We start from the raw sequence: 18,716 nt of genomic DNA, 5'->3' as shown, positions 1-18,716 counted from the left end.
TAAATGTTAAATCTAAATCTAAATGTTAAATCTAAATGTTAAATCTAAATCTAAATATTAAATCTAAATCTAAATGTTAAATCTAAATGTTAAATCTAAATCTAAATGTTAAATCTGAATCTAAATCTAAATGTTAAATCTAAATGTTTGGGGTGAAACTAAATATTTAGCTAATATGCTAAATCAAATGGCGGTAACAGGAAGTACCAAAATAAAAGATTGTGGAGGTCAGAGTGTGTTTATAGTGGCCAACAACGAATAAAACCCATCTTATCCGGGGAAATGGATTATCGTGCTAATAGCTACCTAAAAAAAAAAAAAAACCACGGTTGGAGAAACTTTGTTTGAAGAGTAGTTTTTAGTATCACTTTTATGAAGGGTGCTGGACTTATGACCTGTAGCCACCACAGCCAGCCACAAGGAGGCTCACTACGACTGATCTGTCATCATACAACCGCGCTCCTCCACCCGTTACGCTGTACTGTCGGCCATTGTCGCGCTGACAACATGACTGAATCAGCTTTAGCGGAGAACATCGGCAGAGCCGTTCTGGCGGCAATACAGAGTATGTCGACAGCGACGGCAACAGCGACAGCAACCGCCACCGGGCCACCACAGGCCACCTCGGTAAGTATGTTTTCCAAATCATGTATTATTGGATGCTTGTCAAGGCTAACTTTACTAAACTAGCTAACGGTAGCCAGTAGAGATCTGCTAGTAGCACCAATACACTTTATGTGTAGCACATATGTTTCTAAAAACAGTAAAACTCACACAGGTAAGTGACACAGTGGGACGAACTCATGAGCTGAAAAACAAATTGTGTAAATGTGAGTTAGAGATTACGTGTAAGCAACAATTATATCATTTAGCGTTAGAGCTAACGGAGGTCAAATGTAAATGTGCCTCTGTCCTCAGCCAGACATCTCACCTGGCTTACCTGCTGGCCTTTATTCACAAAACCGTTCTCTGCCAGCTAGAGAGAGAGTTATCCAGATGGAGGACAGAGGCAGTCACAATGTTAAAGACATTTCATTTAATGTGAATAAGGTACCAGTGTGCGTACTGTAAAAAAAAAAGCAGAAAATCTGTCTCTCTTTGTTTCTACATTTTCCTGCTTTTTTGTCCTTTGCCAATCACATCCGTGGTTTTTGACTGCTAGGCGTATAAACATTAAAAACACATGAAAGATAATGTTGCTAATATTTTGGTAATGTCTCTTCAGGCTCCCACCAGCTGCAACATCACATCTGGGTCAGCCACACCCACCACCTCCACTGGGACATCATACCGCTCGGTATACTTTCATACTTTTGTAACATAGCTAGCTGTTTGGTTGTTTTCTGTGTGGTGTAATGTTTCCGTGTTGGTTCCAATCATGGTGGCATATTTTACACAACACTAACATGTGATAAGATGATAACGTCTTTGGTATTTCGTTTACGGTGTATATTTGAAAACTCCTCAGGGTTCCAGCTCCAGCGCTACCATACCAGCAACAGACCTTGCTCCAGTGACCTGTCTGTCAGTAAGTACTCATTAATATTCATGTTCATATTTGTTTGATTTACTTCTCATTTACCTCTCAGTAACCTCTCATCTTTGATTGTCCATTTTATTTAGTTAAACATTCCTTAAATAAACGGATGGTACAATCTATAATTCTCTTCAGTCAGAAAGATAATGAGTGGATGTGAATGCTCATCTGTTATGTCTATAATTTTCTCTTGAATAACCCTTTTTTTTATCAAAACATGCCAAATGTCATATTCTTTGCTGTGTTCTAGAATGACTACCAAGGAAGACATCAGATTTCCAAAGAGGAGCTTGAACATGTTCTTTCACTGAAAACCACCTTTACAGAAGCGGCATCTATTCTTTCAGTCTCGAGGCCAACTTTCTACAAGTTACTGCAAGACTATAACATCCCAACGTCTAAATTTAATAGCATCAGTGATCAACAATTGGATCTTGAAGTGTCACAAATAAAAACTGAACACCCAAATGTTGGAGAAGTGATGCTTATGGGGCATCTCCGCTCCAAAAACATTGGGGTTCAAAGACAACGTGTAAGAGATTCACTGCGAAGGATGGACCCAATTGGTGTCTTAGCCAGGAGAAGAACAGCAATAGTTCGGCGAGTATATTCTGTCCCACATCCAAATTTTATATGGCATGTCGACGGAAATCATAAGTTGATAAGGTGGAAATTGGTTGTTCATGGTGCCATAGACGGCTACAGTAGGATGTTGATGTTTCTTCACTGCTCCAACAATAATCGTGCTGAAACTGTGAGAGACCACTTCACTGCAGCTATTGGACAGTTTGGCAGACCACTGCACATCAGGACTGATCACGGAGGAGAGAACGCTCAGATTTGGGAGGACATGCATGCAAGCAGGGGTGAAGGCTCTGTCTTAACAGGAAGTTCTGTACACAACCAGAGGATCGAGCGTTTTAACCGAGACTTGAACAAAAACTGCAGCCATGTTTATGCACCCATTTTTTATGAACTGGAATCTCTGGGTATCCTCGACATAGACAATGCAACAGACCTATTTTGTCTCCATTATGTCTTTCTACCCAGAATCAACCGCACTTTGGAGGAATTCAAAGCTGGATTTAACAATCACTCCATCTCATCTGAAGGAAATAGAACACCAATTCAGCTTTTTACTCTGGACAATGATTTGCCTCATCTTCACAACCCAGAACTCTCAACAGCAGGGGTAGTTTCTTGTTCCTCACCAAACTCTGGAAGAGGATTTTCCCCATTGAATGGCAGGGATTTGCAAGAACTGAATGATGCCATTAACCCTCTTCAAAATGACAACAACAATGGTAAAACATTGTTTCAGAGAGCACAACAGTTTATTTTTGATAAACTTGTAAATGTGTGATCTCAGCATAACATGGACAACTGGGTAACATAGCCTCATTGTACATGTCATCAGCTTCGCCCTTTCCGTTTCCACATTCCGATACGGAAAGGGCGAAGCTGATGACATGTCCTTCTACAAATCCCGTAGTTTTAAAATGGCAGAGTGACATGGAGACATTCATTGGGGTGTAACACTCTTATGTACATTCGCATGCTGAATATAAAGAATGTAAGAACACTGCACTTTTGTGATGGAGGTAATTAATAACGATTGAGGTAATACTTGTGAATGATGAGACTCAAATTTGTTAATAACATTATAGCTTTAAGTTTATTACTAAAGATTCAACATCAGTGAATATGAATAAACATGGCTTTCAATGGTGAGGAGGGGAATTTTTATTTTTTTATTTATATAGCGCCAAATACAACAAATGTCATCTCAAGGCACTTAGATAATAAAGTCCAATTCAAGCCAATTGGAATTCAATTAATTGTAATCATAATTATTCATAAAATAATCCAATTCGTTCATATAGAGCCAATTCAAAAACAATTTTCTAGCTAAGGAAACCAACAGATTGCACTGAAAACTTTTGTTTTTCGGTCCAATATCTCATCCTGAGCGTGCTTGAGGCGACTGTGGAGAGGAACGACTCCCTTTTAACAGGAAGAAACCTCTGGCAGAACCAGACTCAGGAAGGGTGGCCATCCGCCATGACCAGCTGGGGTTTGAGAAGACAGAAAGATGGGGGGGGGGCACTGTAACAAATTAAACAAATCAAAAAAAGTAATCTGAAAAGTACCCCAAATTTCTACTTAAGTACCTTACTTGAGTAAATGTACATAGTTTCATTCCTTCACTACTGTTTGTTGTGTATAAAAAACTTAAATTCATCACAAGATGAAAAGAACGTGGAGCAAGATGGGAAAATACAAGTGATATGAATTCCTCAAGTTAGAAATGTTTATATATTCATGCTTTTATATTGAAGTGGGCGTTTTATTTTGAAGACGGTTTATGCAGTTCCAGATGATTGATATTAGCCGCTTTCGGACAGAGTAGTTATAAGAACGCAGTTATAAGAAGAACGGTCCTCCTCGAATTCCGTTCTGATAACTGTCCTTCCCCAGGGGAACTGTTTCAGTTTGCATTCACACACGAGTCGGGACCTTGATAGAGACTGATGCAGCGCAGCCGTCTGCGACAGTGACGTGTTACCTTAGTGCCACACTCAACAAAACAAAACCCGGTAAAAGTAAGGAGAGAAGAAGAAATCCCCACCAAGAAGCTAACATGGAGAGCGGGGAGGCCACCGTGTTCATGGTCTGCATGATGGTGATATTAATCATGGACGATCACATCGGGCGTCTAATATGGAGGCTGGAAGAGCTCACAGAGAGAGTCATGATCGAGCGCAGGCCATACTTCTTGGTTTCATGAAGGAAGGAGAGCAGACGAAAGAGACGATGTGTAAGTTTAGCTTATTAAACACGCCAAGGTTGTGTCCGTGTCGTATGAGGAAACATTTCAGCCGTGACAGCATGACAAGGGCAGTTCTAATAACCTTTTAATCCGCGGGGCCGTTTTCTCCTGTGTTCGGACATACAGGAACTCGGGACCATCTCCCTCAGTTCCTATAACCATTTTAGCTCCTTCTCCGAGGTCGGGTCTTTTCAGGGTTCTATAGGAACACATCTGACGGAGGTGTTTGGTGGTCGGTAGCTACGCCCCTTGTCATGCTATCACGGCTGAAATGTTTCCTCATACGACACGGACACAATCGGCGTGTGTTTAATAAATAAAACCTCCACGTCGTCTCCTTCGTCTGCGGCGCTCTGCTCTCCTTCCTTCATGAAACCAAGAAGTAATACCTGCGCTTGATCCTTCGTCTCCTGACTCTCTCTGTGAGCTCTTCCAGCCTCCATATTAGACGCCTGATGCGATCGTCCATGATTAATATCACCATCATGCAGACCATGAACACGGTGGCCTCCCCGCTCTCCATATTAGCTTCTTTGTGGTGTTTTTTTCTTCTCTACTTACATTTACCGGGTTTTGTTTTGTTGTTGAACGCGGCGCTAAAGTAACACGTCGCTGTTTTGTTGTTGAACACGTCCAGTCCCGACTCACGTGCGAATGCGGACTGAAACAGTTCCGCTGGGGAAGGACAGTTATCAGAACGGAATTCGAGGAGGGTAGTTCTTAGAACGGCTCTGTCCGAACGCGGCTATTGTACACTCAACTGATGTCTCGCATGCTTCCTGACCGAAGCTCTGCAGTGGTCATTTAGGCAAACCAATAAGCAACAGAGGTCACATTCCTCAACAACAAGCTATAGTCTTTATTTTTCAGCTTTCTTATGTACTGCAATTGAAACCACTGCTTTATAATATGAAAAAACTATCTCCTCTATGGAACATTTTAACAACATGGACACCATCAACCACTAAGCTGTAGTGGAAAGTTTTAGGGTTTTTACCATGAGAGGGGCAGAGGGTACACAGAACACCATAGCAGCCTGATTAACTGATTTCAGTAAATTATTAGTAAATATACAGTAAAAATTAAAACTAGGACAGCACATTTATGCTCCAGTTGTGCTTGCAAAAAAAAAAGCCTTTACATGTACTTTTAATGGTAGCTGTTAAACATCTCAAAACACAACAATACTTTAGTCCAGTTGTAGACAACAAAAATAGTAATAGCACAACATATCTGAAACTAAAGAGTGGAATCCTGACATTTCATTAAATGATGCTGAATACAGATCCATTCATTAGTGCTACTAGGAAGCAGTAGTTAAATTCATCATCATCAGCCATTGTTTTTGCATTCACAAAAAGGTGAAGCTCGTTGGCACACGTATGTGCAGTGGGAAGATGTCTGTCTTCATCGTGAATAAATATTAACTTAGGAGTTGGATGAAAACCAATGGCTGGGACTTTGCTGCTCCCTGTAGCAAACGCAAGGATGTGAACAGGGCTCAAAGTGTTCAGGAATGCCTCCTCCTCCTTGGTTAGAGTCCTGTCCCCATATGTGTCTCTCAGCTCTTTATCTAAAAGCAAAGGGAAACCAGTGTTGACTTGGACACTGGAAAATACTGAGGTTTAATCCATGACTAATTGAATAACTAATGGATTACTGTATAGGTATTTTGTTGAAAAAGCAATGTTATTCTTACAAGCTATCATAACAACTATATTCTTGTTACATGGTACATAAACATTAGATAGGCACAGCTTCATGAGTTGTAAAGAATAAAATGGATCTGTACATTTCCTGGATTGCCTTATTGTATAATATACTGAATTAAAAATAAAAAAAAACTTACTTTCAACACATTGGAGAAACTCCCTAAATTTTACCACCATCAACTCCTCCCTAACTCTTCTGTTGCTCCCCAGTACAGAGTAGCTTGGTTTGAGAATACCAGCTACATAATCAGCTGCTCGACCTTTGTCCTCTCCTGGTATGTCAAGCAGCACACGCAAGCTGGGGTTCTCTCTCAGGAGTGATAAAACCTAGAGGGATATTCAACACCATAAATGAAAGGCCATAACAATTAGTAGTTATGGTTAAATGTGGATATGGCTATTCTTAGTAATTTTACCACAGAACGGAGCAAATATGATACAGAACTGTGAGGTAAATCTTACTCCATAGTGGGACAAGCCATCAATGAGTTGATCAAGACAGCTCTGCCGTTGCACAACATTATGGTATAGAACCGCAGTTTTTACAAACAAATCTCTGTTGGCCATGGTGACAACAAGTGGAAGACCCTCAACTTGATATCGCCATGAGTCACAGCTGCTGACTGCTTCGTCCAAATCGTCCTGCAAGGTTGCCTGTTGAACCTAAATATTACAGATAAAATCTTTAAAATCTTATTTTCTCAAATGACTGCATTTAATCAGCATTTACAGAAGTACTATGTAGACTGTGCATTTCACTTACACTTAGTTACCTACCAATGACAAGAAAAGTTTGAATTTTTAGCTATTTATTTGGTAATATGAAACCAAAATTATTTTGATAATGCATTCTACCAAAATAAAAGGAACTGTACTGCTGTGGAATAGTAAAAAAAAAAGCAAAGGCTTACTACATTAGTCTTCAGGTCAGAATATTGTGCATTACCTTTTTGAGGTTCTCCCTTAAATCAGGGTCACCTATATCATCAGGTGTCACACGAACTTGAAGGATGTCCCCAGACACAATGTAGTCCATGACACTCGGGGACAGGAATGCAGGTGGTTCACCCCCTTGTATTATTATTGTAGACATCATCCTGCCAATGGTTCGATACAGTCCATTTTGCAAGTGGAGAATGTTAAGTCTTGGTGTGCATCCATTTGGTGTGCCTGAAAGATGAAATAAATTAACACCGCATTCTGTATTATGTACCAGTACTCTGGCATTTTCAAACCAATATATTTATAAAAACCTTCAAAAGCTCCACTGTCTTGGAAGATAGCCTTCCCCAGTAATCGGAAAAACTCTCGTCTGGGACCTCCAAGGTCAGCAGCATCTTCCTCAGCATCATGTTCATCGCTTGCAAATGTGACATAGAGCATGTCACAGCTTTGTGCAAAACAGGGTCTCTTAAACACACGCAAGGCTGTGGTCCAAACATTGGCTCGACTGATATAGATCTGTCTTGTTTTCGATGTAATAACTCTCTCACTGTGAGCTTGTAGAAGGCCTGCAATTTCTTCTTTGCTCAGCGTTTCAGATGACCTATATTAAAAAAAAGACAATGACAAAGATAAACAGACCTTTGGCTATCTCTGCATTTCCTCCACTATCACCTTCAGTGCTTGATGAACTGTTCCATGTTGTTTGCAATGTTTAAGCTGGTGTAAACAAGATATTTACCGTAATAAAAAGTTACTTGTAACTCTTACTTTAAAATATTAACGGCAGATCCATCACAGTCTTCTAGTAGACTACGCTGAATTGCCTCTTCAAGAGCCTCATCTTCCTCCAGATAAACAGGGCTAAGCAAACAAAAATTCAGCAGAAAGCCCAGAAAGAGAGAACAGAAAGAGAGAGAGAGACTTATATCAGAGGTTCATAATGTAAATAGACCAACATCTACACTGCTGTATTTCTATGAAGCCCAAACAATATCTTACACAAATTCTGCCACATTATAAGGAAACAATTGTCTCAGGTCCCCTGCCTGGCCCTGATTTTCACTCTCTTGAGTGCTGCTCTCTGTCTCCTGACATCTGGCCTCACTGTCCCTTGGTGGTGAAGGCACTGTACTCCGCACTGCATAAAGAAAAGGAAGTCAAAGGGAAATATTTTTGTAATGATGTTAATCTAATTTTATCTAAGTGCAACTTAACCCTAATTCCATCTTTTAAGTGCGTTTCCTTTAAAAGGCAGCCTTTAAGGATTTAGGGTGAAGCAAAACTGAATGAGATGAGCTAGGTTTGAGAGTTGCCTCTCACATTCAGTGCAAATGACTGAATTGTGCTACTAAGCTCAGTCTACATCTCTTATAATGACTTATAGGTAGATGAATGAAGACATCCAATCCAAATACAGTTTACAGGTTGCTTACAGTGATCCAACTGAGGCTGATAAATTCTGTCAGGTTGACATTTAATGTTAAGCTTTGGTCACACTACATGACTTTCAAAGTCTTAAGATCACTGATCTTAGAGCTGCCTGCAAGGATGACAAATTTACAAATACTGAAAAGTTTGTGTGTAGGCTTATGTAGAAACTATATTACTGTGCCCCCTCCATATAGATAGATAAGGCTGTGTTCAGTAAGCAAGCAGCAGAGGAGTGTCTGCTCATTGGTTAAAGTTTGTTGATTGCTGTCGGCAAGTGGAAAATCAATCTACAATCCTAAAGTGTGAACTTAATTCTGCAGTAAATAAAGCAGTAATTACTGAGGTGTCAAGGACAAGGATATATTTAATTGATCACACATACAATTCAGTACAGTGAAACTTGTCCTCTGCATTTAACCCATCCCTGAGGAACAGTGGGCAACCATAGCACAGTGCCCGGGAATCAAGTCCAGATTTGACAAGTGTTTTAACCTACTTCTTTGACGCGGTGGACTTTCTTGCAATCTGTCATTTCCATTCACTTGACTGGGGAGCTCACTTTCACTTGTGGAAGGTGACACTGTATAAACTAAATTACATGATATAATGTACAAAAGAAGGGAAAATATATATCAGTAATTGGAAACAAAGTACTAAACATTAATAATTACCCATATTTGAATTTTGGGATTAGGAGAATTAGAACAGAATTTTTTTTTTGGGGGGGGGGGCTTTTATGCCTTTAATGGACAGGATAGTTGAAGAGAGACAAGAAGCAAGGGTAGAGAGAGGGGGAATGACATGCAGCACAGGGCCATATGATGCGGGACTCGAACCGGGGCCAGCTGCAGTGAGGACTGTAGCCTCAATACATGGGGTGCCTGCTTAACCCACTATGCCACCGACCACCCCAGAACAGATATTTTTTTAATAAATAAATGATAAAGTCATTGCAGTGAGAAAATAACTGTTGACTGTGCCAACAACCTGTTGCGAAAAAACATTTCAAATTCTCAGACCCACCTTTTCTTCTCCGGCGCACAGGACTTTCAAAATCACTATCAGAGAGTTCCACAGTTTCCTCCTGGAAAAAAAAACCATGTTGTGTCTGATATATAATACATCAAGTCAGTGTAAATGCAGAAGTATTTAACACAAAGTTAACCTGAAAAAAGCTGTCATTTATGTAAAGAAGTAGAAAAAGCAACATAAGCCCCTTTCACACTGAGACCCGCTACCTTAGTGGGTCCAAATTGCACCTTCGACCCGCGTCGAGCAATGTGAACGCTTGGCGTGTTGGTGACCCGTGTCGCCTGAAGCCGAGTTCAGGGGGCGTTGCCTAGTGGCAGAGCATCACACGAAACGCATAAAATGCTGGGCGTGTACAATGACGTAGGCACAAGCCATGTTGACGCGGCAGCCCGGGTCGTCAGTGTGAACCAGTGGTTGCGCTAGACTTTTTCACTGTCCGTCATTTTGACGGACAGGGTCGTAAAAATTCCGTCATTGTCCATTATTATCCGTCATTTTATTTTAAATGGTAATATAGCCTACAGGCTTTTAAATGGTAGGCTAATATACAGGCTATATCCTAATGCTTATAATAACTCGTGTTTTATTGACTTATTTTCATTTTAAAAATAATTCACAGAACAAGTGCGTATTATCTAATATTTTTTTTTATTTATGCATTTCTTCAGAGATTGACGTTCGGTCACTTGTGAACTCGTTTTTTTCGCTGCTAAAAACATTGCGGCTGTTGGGCATATGAACATGTTATTTCATAACGCAGTCGAACGAAGAAAATTTTAGTAAAAATACGAACAGTCCACTTAGAACAATTGAAGTGAAATATGAACAGTCCACTTAGAATGGTTGCAGTGGTAATCTGCAAATGACCTGTTGTAGCTCAAACCTTCCTTCTGGCCCGCATTGATTTGAATAGGGAGCTCGCTCGTGTGAAATCGAACGCATCAATTGAGACTGCTGCCGAGGCGATTGTCATTCAATTTTGCGTCCTTGCCTCCGATAGACGACTTCTCATTGAGGTTTTAATTTTATTCTGAAGGCTGAACCCACGCTCAGCTGCGACGCTGGAGACTGGAATGACCAGCGCCACTTCAGCCAAAGCTCTGAAGTCGGGAAACACGTCTCCCAATGAAACGATAAGAAGCCGGCAAGAGCCTCTGAACGTGATGACAGCTAATCAATCGCTAATAAATTGCTAATTAATATGCACGAGCTCGCCACCACCAGGTCGGGTGTGAGGTTACCGATAGGCTACTTTTATGATTCATCATCTGTCAAAGTTACAGACGGGCGGCTATCAGAACACCCTCGCGCAGCTGGCTAATGTATCGGCCCACTGAACACCAAAGCTGCGGCTCAGATTGAAAGTTGGTGACGGCAATAAAACTTATATAGAGTAAGAAAAATGTCATAACTTGCCTATGATTTCAATTGTGTGTTTTATTGTTATTTTTTAATGGTAATGGTCAAATCCGTCAAAATGACGGACGGCCTTCAAATTTTTCCGTCATAGCTGAAAAAAATCCGTCAATGACGGACAATTGTCGGTTAACGCGAACTCTGGTGTGAACGCAACAACGCACACGCTAAATTCGCGAATTAAACGCGGGTTATTCGGCAGTGTGAAAGGGGCTATACATAGTTTTCCTTCAAATACATTGAATGTTGCCCATAACTGAAACTATGCACTGTCATATAAAATGTTTACCTGTACAGGTTTGTGTATTAATGCCATTATGTAGAGACAAGTGGCTGAACTAATCGAGGCAACTTCTTTTCCACCCCACAGAAAACTGCTCGAGACATTTGGTTTCATTAGTCTTTTACATCCCTTGACTGTACTCAAATATTCAAATTGGAATGACTGGCCCATTGGCAATGCAAACGTTCTTCTGAAAATGTCTGTAATTTCTTCTCTAAGTTGTGCTTCAGACCAGTCAGATGTAAAGAAGATCTTCCCAATAAGGCCATCTTGTGCCAAATTTGCTCTTGAGTCTCCCCTGGGAATGCGGAATGTTGATGCTGAAGAAAAAGGCAAGCACACAACATCTCGTGTATAGTGTTTGCAGGCTTTGTTTTTTCTCACAAAACGTGAGCGTATAGCAGGCCTTTGAGGAACTGATGGAAGGGGAACCTGAAATATATGAAAACACATAGACACCTGTGCATTACAAGAGAGCAATAAGTTTTTAGTTCACAGTGAATGCAAACTGTAGATGCAAACCAACTAGCATCATCAATCCATCATGGAGTCTCTATATTATTAATCAATTACCAGGTGGTACATCAACCTTTTTTTGTCAATAAGCAATTACAATAAATCAAAATACTGGTGTTGTATAAAATATGCCACCATGATTGGAACCAAGAGTATGAAAGTATACCGAGCGGTATGATGTCCCAGTGGAGGTGGTGGGTGTGGCTGACCCAGATGTGATGTTGCAGCTGGTGGGAGCCTGAAGAGACATTACCAAAATATTAGCAACATTATCTTTCATGTGTTTTTAATGTTTATACGCCTAGCAGTCAAAAACCACGGATGTGATTGGCAAAGGACAAAAAAGCAGGAAAATGTAGAAACAAAGAGAGACAGATTTTCTGCTTTTTTTTTTACAGTACGCACACTGGTACCTTATTCACATTAAATGAAATGTCTTTAACATTGTGACTGCCTCTGTCCTCCATCTGGATAACTCTCTCTCTAGCTGGCAGAGAACGGTTTTGTGAATAAAGGCCAGCAGGTAAGCCAGGTGAGATGTCTGGCTGAGGACAGAGGCACATTTACATTTGACCTCCGTTAGCTCTAACGCTAAATGATATAATTGTTGCTTACACGTAATCTCTAACTCACATTTACACAATTTGTTTTTCAGCTCATGAGTTCGTCCCACTGTGTCACTTACCTGTGTGAGTTTTACTGTTTTTAGAAACATATGTGCTACACATAAAGTGTATTGGTGCTACTAGCAGATCTCTACTGGCTACCGTTAGCTAGTTTAGTAAAGTTAGCCTTGACAAGCATCCAATAATACATGATTTGGAAAACATACTTACCGAGGTGGCCTGTGGTGGCCCGGTGGCGGTTGCTGTCGCTGTTGCCGTCGCTGTCGACATACTCTGTATTGCCGCCAGAACGGCTCTGCCGATGTTCTCCGCTAAAGCTGATTCAGTCATGTTGTCAGCGCGACAATGGCCGACAGTACAGCGTAACGGGTGGAGGAGCGCGGTTGTATGATGACAGATCAGTCGTAGTGAGCCTCCTTGTGGCTGGCTGTGGTGGCTACAGGTCATAAGTCCAGCACCCTTCATAAAAGTGATACTAAAAACTACTCTTCAAACAAAGTTTCTCCAACCGTGTTTTTTTTTTTTTTTTAGGTAGCTATTAGCACGATAATCCATTTCCCCGGATAAGATGGGTTTTATTCGTTGTTGGCCACTATAAACACACTCTGACCTCCACAATCTTTTATTTTGGTACTTCCTGTTACCGCCATTTGATTTAGCATATTAGCTAAATATTTAGTTTCACCCCAAACATTTAGATTTAACATTTAGATTTAGATTCAGATTTAACATTTAGATTTAGATTTAACATTTAGATTTAGATTTAACATTTAGATTTAACATTTAGATTTAGATTTAATATTTAGATTTAGATTTAACATTTAGATTTAGATTTAACATTTAGATTTAACATTTAGATTTAGATTTAACATTTAGATGTAGATGTAACATTTAGATTTAGATTTAACATTTAGATTTAGATTTAGCATTTAAATTTAACATTTAACACTTAGATTTAAATATTCAAAATATCTCTAAGTTGACAAATATTGTTGTAAATGTGCAAAAAAGTGAAGCTCAAAAATTCACACCAGTTTTTCAAACATTGTTTGAAGCTAAATGTGACAAAATGTAGCTGTTATTTTCTGTGACAAAATGTAGCTGTTATTTTCAGCGTGAGCCGCTTTACAAACGGCGCCCCATAGGACATAGTCCAATTTACAATTACAAAACAGGGTCTCTCTCGCACTGGTAAAAAACCATATGCCCATCACTCAGGTGCCTACACAGATCACCAAGGGCGTCAGTTTGGTTTTAGAAGTGGTGGGGACAAAAAACGTAATGCATTCTATGCCCCCCACGGACCACCCACCACCCAGGACATTAAAAAGTAACGCATTCTAGATGATTCCAGCGTCATGTTTAATAAGCTGCCCTTTTTTGATGAACGCATACAGAGTTTATAAAAGATATTCTTTTTTTTCATGTTTCCATATCATTATGATCTGATTCGAAATTATGTATTTATTCATGAATTAATTACTGTTAATTAATTACGCTACTGTACTGTTTGTAAGAAAGAACAGTGAAAATGATCTGAACAACAGAAAAAGGGGAAAAGTGCAAGTGCAACTGCAGTTGTTAGTTCAGACAGACTGTCAAAACAAACACAGACTTCGGCCAACGGGCCCTGTAACTGAGCAGAAACCTGTAGTCTGTGGGGCTCCTCATTCCTCCTCATCGAGCCTCTCACTACCACCTTTCCATCAACTACATTTGACAATAAACAGAATGTTATTTTCAGGAGTTGCTAAAAAAAAACAAGCAAATAACTAGCTTAACGTTTCCTTGGCTAACCTAATACTGAGAGGAACAGACTAGGTCAGCGGCTCTGGTTTTGTGCGCTCCTCGTCGCTGGTGCCCCGAAGGGAACTCGTCTTGCCCCTGGCTATTCGCTTGGGCTAATTGTTGCAAATTGTTTGGCCGTACGGCTCCATCTTTATCCCTCCGACGCGCTCGGTCTACCTTTATTCAGTATACACCACGAGACGAGTCCGTAGCCGGAGTCGCCTCTCAGGACTGCGTGTGCCAGCTACAGCGGGCCCGTGGGGCTTCCAACCAAGAACGGTCAGAGTTGCCGCTGTGTCCTCCCGTCTGTTCACGGTAACGGCCGCTCTCCATTGCTTGCTAGCCTCGGCGGCTTGGCCGCTTGTAGGTTTGGGTGCGTGTGCATGGCGCTGAGCTTGCTGCTAGGCTGCATCATCTGTCCCGTGATTAAGTGTTTGTCTTGTCAGTTTGGTCAACGTCTGCCCTTCTCTGTGTGCGCTGGCTGTATGTGCTTTTAGTGAATTTGTAACCCGCCAGTTAACGGTGTATTCCCTCTGTTGAACCTGGTGTGCTGGATATTTTGCTTTTGTGTGTTTTGTTTGCCGTCCTCATTGTTTTGCTGTGATTTATTTTGCTTTCTTATTATTCGTTTGCAGTGCTTTGTTTGTTAATTGTGTACCTCAGCATCATTTGGTCCTGTTTGTCGAAACCGCTCCACTAGGGTGGACTGGAGTGTCCAACCAGTGTCCGGCGTGTGTGTGTGTGTGTGTGTGCGTGAGAGTGATTTTAATGCCGGTAATTTACCTGTTTATCACCAAAGAAAAATGAAGAATTGTAATTTTGTAACCGACGTCTGTTATTCACCCCCTACAACCGGTGTATATTTAAAGGACTATTGAGTTGCATAAAATTGATTGTTTAAAGTAGTGTCTACCTCTCGGCACTGTTAGACAAACATGGCGTCCACGAAACACGTGACCAACCCAGAACCAATCAGCATAGCGGGAATGCAACAAGGACTCATGGGAGAGACATTTTACCCCAAAAAAGGGCGTATAGACCTTTTTAATGCACTTGTAATGACGTTGTGATGACACCTGTGCACCTTACTCACCTCCCTTTTCCCTGCTGTGTATCGATAGAGCGGTGTTGACCGCGGTACCGTCACTGTGAACGAGAGAGGGTGAGAGCACTATAAATAGTTCTCGTTGCTATTGGTTATATAGGTGATTGGAGCTAGCTGTCTGGAGCACCACACCGTTCTCCCTCAGGAGATAGACATCTCTGTGGCTCTGACGCGGCATTTCCCCCGCTACCTTAAGTATGTTCGGGCCGCGAAGTCCAGGGTGGCAGTGTGCCACAAAAAAAGAAATAATACATCCATGTAAGTCCACCCCAGTCAGTGCAAACTCAGATGTCTATCTTGTGAGGGACAGCGGTACGGTGCTTGACAAGGTGTTAGCCGGAAAAGCTAACAGTCAACCAGCCGCAGCAGCTCAGATCACTCTTTTCATTTTATTCATTGGAGAATGCTCATGTCTTTTTTTAGCCTTTTTCTCATTCTTATTTATTAACAAATAACAAGAAAACATACTTTATCATCCAAGTATCTTTCTTAATATCTTTTAATTACTGCTACGACTCTCAGCGTTGGCGAGCTAAACTTAGCTAGCTAAGGAACCAAACAGGCATAACGTTAGCCTGTTCAGGCCATGGTTAAGGCCATTGTGGGCGCTTTCCCACCATAGTCCTGTGATGGGCACAGCTCAATTATGGATGGATTTCTGCATGCCCTAGACTCGTGGTGTGAGCAGTATCGGAGCGGAACTGGAGCGCGTTTCATCAAAACTGGCTCCATGCTCCAACTATATTTTGCAGCTCCGCTCCGTTCACATGCTCTGATCAGCACGCCGTGCAGCCGTGCAGCCACAGTGAAGTACGCCCCAGCACATCTTCAGGCACACCAGCGAAAGCTGACACACTATAGTGTTCAGACCAGGGGTGGAAAGTAACCAATTACATTTACTCGCGTTACTGTAATTGAGTACTTTTTATGAGTAATTTGTCATTTTCTGAGTAGTTTTTGAAATGTGTAATTTTTACTTTTACTCGAGTACATTTTGACCCAAGTACTTTTACTTTGCTACATTTGAAACCCCTCACGTTACTGAGTAAAACAAATATTTATGGTGAAAAATTAAATGCGGGCGGAAATTTAAACAGCTGTCCCGGAACTGAAAGTCAATAGCTGGTTTTCACTTGACGTCACTTCTGTGTTTTCTAAGCGCGCGAACCTAAATGGTGGGCAACTGGAGCTGGGTCCCATTGAAAACACTGTGTTTTGTCTGCCACTTTTTTGCCCAAAATGCCTCAGTTTTGTGCCGTTTTTGGATGTTGCAATCGCTCTAACCGAGAGAAGGGAAAGGGTTACTATCGAGTACCTAAGGTAATCGCCCATAGAGGTGAGAAATGGAAAAAACTCACAGAACAACGCCGTAAAAAGTGGATAGTTAACCTACGTTTACAGACTGGAGGAACTGAATCTGCAAATGCTCGTGTCTGCGGTGACCACTTCGTCAAAGGTATGTGCCAAATCTAATTGTTTTGTAGTAGTGCAGTAAAGTATTATGTTGTTAAATGCCAATCAACAGTAATGTAATACGGGCTACATTTGGGCTTTGTTTTGAAGGCTGCCCCAGCGCGTTGTTGGCTACCGAGTCAGTGGACTGGGCTCCGACGTCAGTATTTGGATATTTGGATCTCGGCATTTTATCAAAACATAAACATTTTTTATTGTTATTCCACAATGAAGTCCCGCAGGTAGAGGGTTCTGGGGAATTGGAGGGGTACCTTGCCTGTGTGTCGGAGAGCATGGACCTGCTGAACTCCTTCCCAAACATTAAGAAGCTTTCTCTGAAACTCAACACAGGCCTTCCAGCCTCAGCTGCCTGTGAGAGGCTTTTTAGTTCAGCCGGGTTGCTCTTCTCAACAAAGAGAGCAAGACTTACAGCAAAAAACTTCCAAAATCAGCTGCTGCTGAAATTGAACAAGAGCTTTTCCGGTCCAAAATTGTAGATTATAGGCAGATTTGTGGGATCCTGTGGGCACTGTATTTTGTATAGTGGGATCCTGTGAGCATTTTGTTTTATTTTGAGATGTGGGATCCTGTGGCATTTTATTGTGAATAGTGGGATCCTTTGGCATTTTAGTTTGATTTGTGGTATCCTATGGGGACTTAATTTTGTGTGCATTTTGTTTGTTTTAATACTTTGATATTAGTTTAAATTTCTTTATTCTTATCATAGTGTTGTCCATTGGACAATAGGACTGAAAATTCTTTGCACTTTAATCCATTCAATTCAAAAATACTTTATTTATCCCAGAGGGAAATTAAATGTTGATGTAGCTCAATTAAATCAAGGAGTTATTATAGATGCTGATGGCTGTGGGCAGGAAAGATTTCCTGTAGCGGTCCGTTTTGCATCCAAACTGAAGAAGCCTTTGACTGAAGAGACTCTGTTTTCCGATAACAGTCTCATGGAGAGGATGTTCAGGGTTGTCCATAATTATGGTACAAGTTGTGACTGTCCTTGTGAGGAAGTATGTTCCTGAGCCCAGTTGATCTTTTGCAAGTGTGGATGTGCACTTTAATACACCTCGAAATAGATTAAAATAACTTGTACTGAATTTGAGTCATAACGCATCCTTTTTTGCATTAAGAAACTGAAAGTAATTAAGTAACTTTTACTCAAATTACATTTTAAATGAAATAATTTTTTACTTACTCAAGTAAATTTTGAGATGGGTAATTTTACTTTTACTCTGAGTAGAATTTAGGCAAAGTAAAGATACTTTTACTTAAAGGCGGGGTAGGGGATCTTTTTCTGGAACAGTTTTTTACATATTGTTTGAAATACTCTTCACACCCTCATTGCAACCAATTAATTAAAAGTTTTGACACAAATATGAAAAGTTTTAGTGGCCTCTAGAACGTACAATCTAGGAAAAACAGATGATGCCGTCTATCAAACTGCTATCTGCCCCCCCCTCCCCCTCCTTCCCCCTGTGCGCGTACCCTGCTCCGTGAACGTCCAGAAGCTTGGCAGGAAGCTAAACTAGAGCCAGCTTGGCTAGCACCTAGCATTATTAAACGTATAGTTAGCATAAACTAAATACTAAATACGGCAACGATCGATGCTTGCTGTCAGAACAGCGCTCGTGCACCTTCGTGCTCGTGCGCGTTCATGTAGTCTAGAGGCGTGCCTTCGGGGGGAAAGTGAAGAAAAGGGTTGGGACTTTTTACCTGTGTATTTTTAAAACGCAGCTTCGCTGGACTCCAAATCCAGGATCTCCTACTCTACCTTTAATTACAAATTTTCAGTACTCTTTCCACCTCTGGTTCAGACATACAAAAGCACACACAAAGGCAAAGTGTCATCTCAGATCACATTACAGCATTACAGAAAAGTCTTCTAATGAGCCTCAGAATCACTGGAGTCAGTTCAAAAAGCCTCCCCCCCCCCCCACAATTAACACAGGAGGAGCAAATCCTGTTGTGCAAAAAAATAAAGAAAATAAAAACTTTAACTGAACAAAAACATCAAACTATTAAATGTGGTTT

The 18,716-nt window shown here is 40.9% G+C and overlaps 1 protein-coding gene across 1 annotated transcript in view; it reads left to right on the top strand.

Annotated features, from left to right (window-relative positions):
• The window catches only part of LOC142399964 (uncharacterized), a 37,104-nt gene that overhangs the window by 4,377 nt on the left and 14,011 nt on the right, over positions 1–18,716 (top strand). The window lies entirely within an intron of this gene.

The sequence above is a fragment of the Odontesthes bonariensis genome, chromosome 15 (assembly GCF_027942865.1).
Source record: "Odontesthes bonariensis isolate fOdoBon6 chromosome 15, fOdoBon6.hap1, whole genome shotgun sequence".
NCBI lineage: Eukaryota > Metazoa > Chordata > Actinopteri > Atheriniformes > Atherinopsidae > Odontesthes > Odontesthes bonariensis.
Note: the sequence above shows the minus strand (reverse complement) of the source record. Positions and strands in the feature narration are given on the sequence as shown.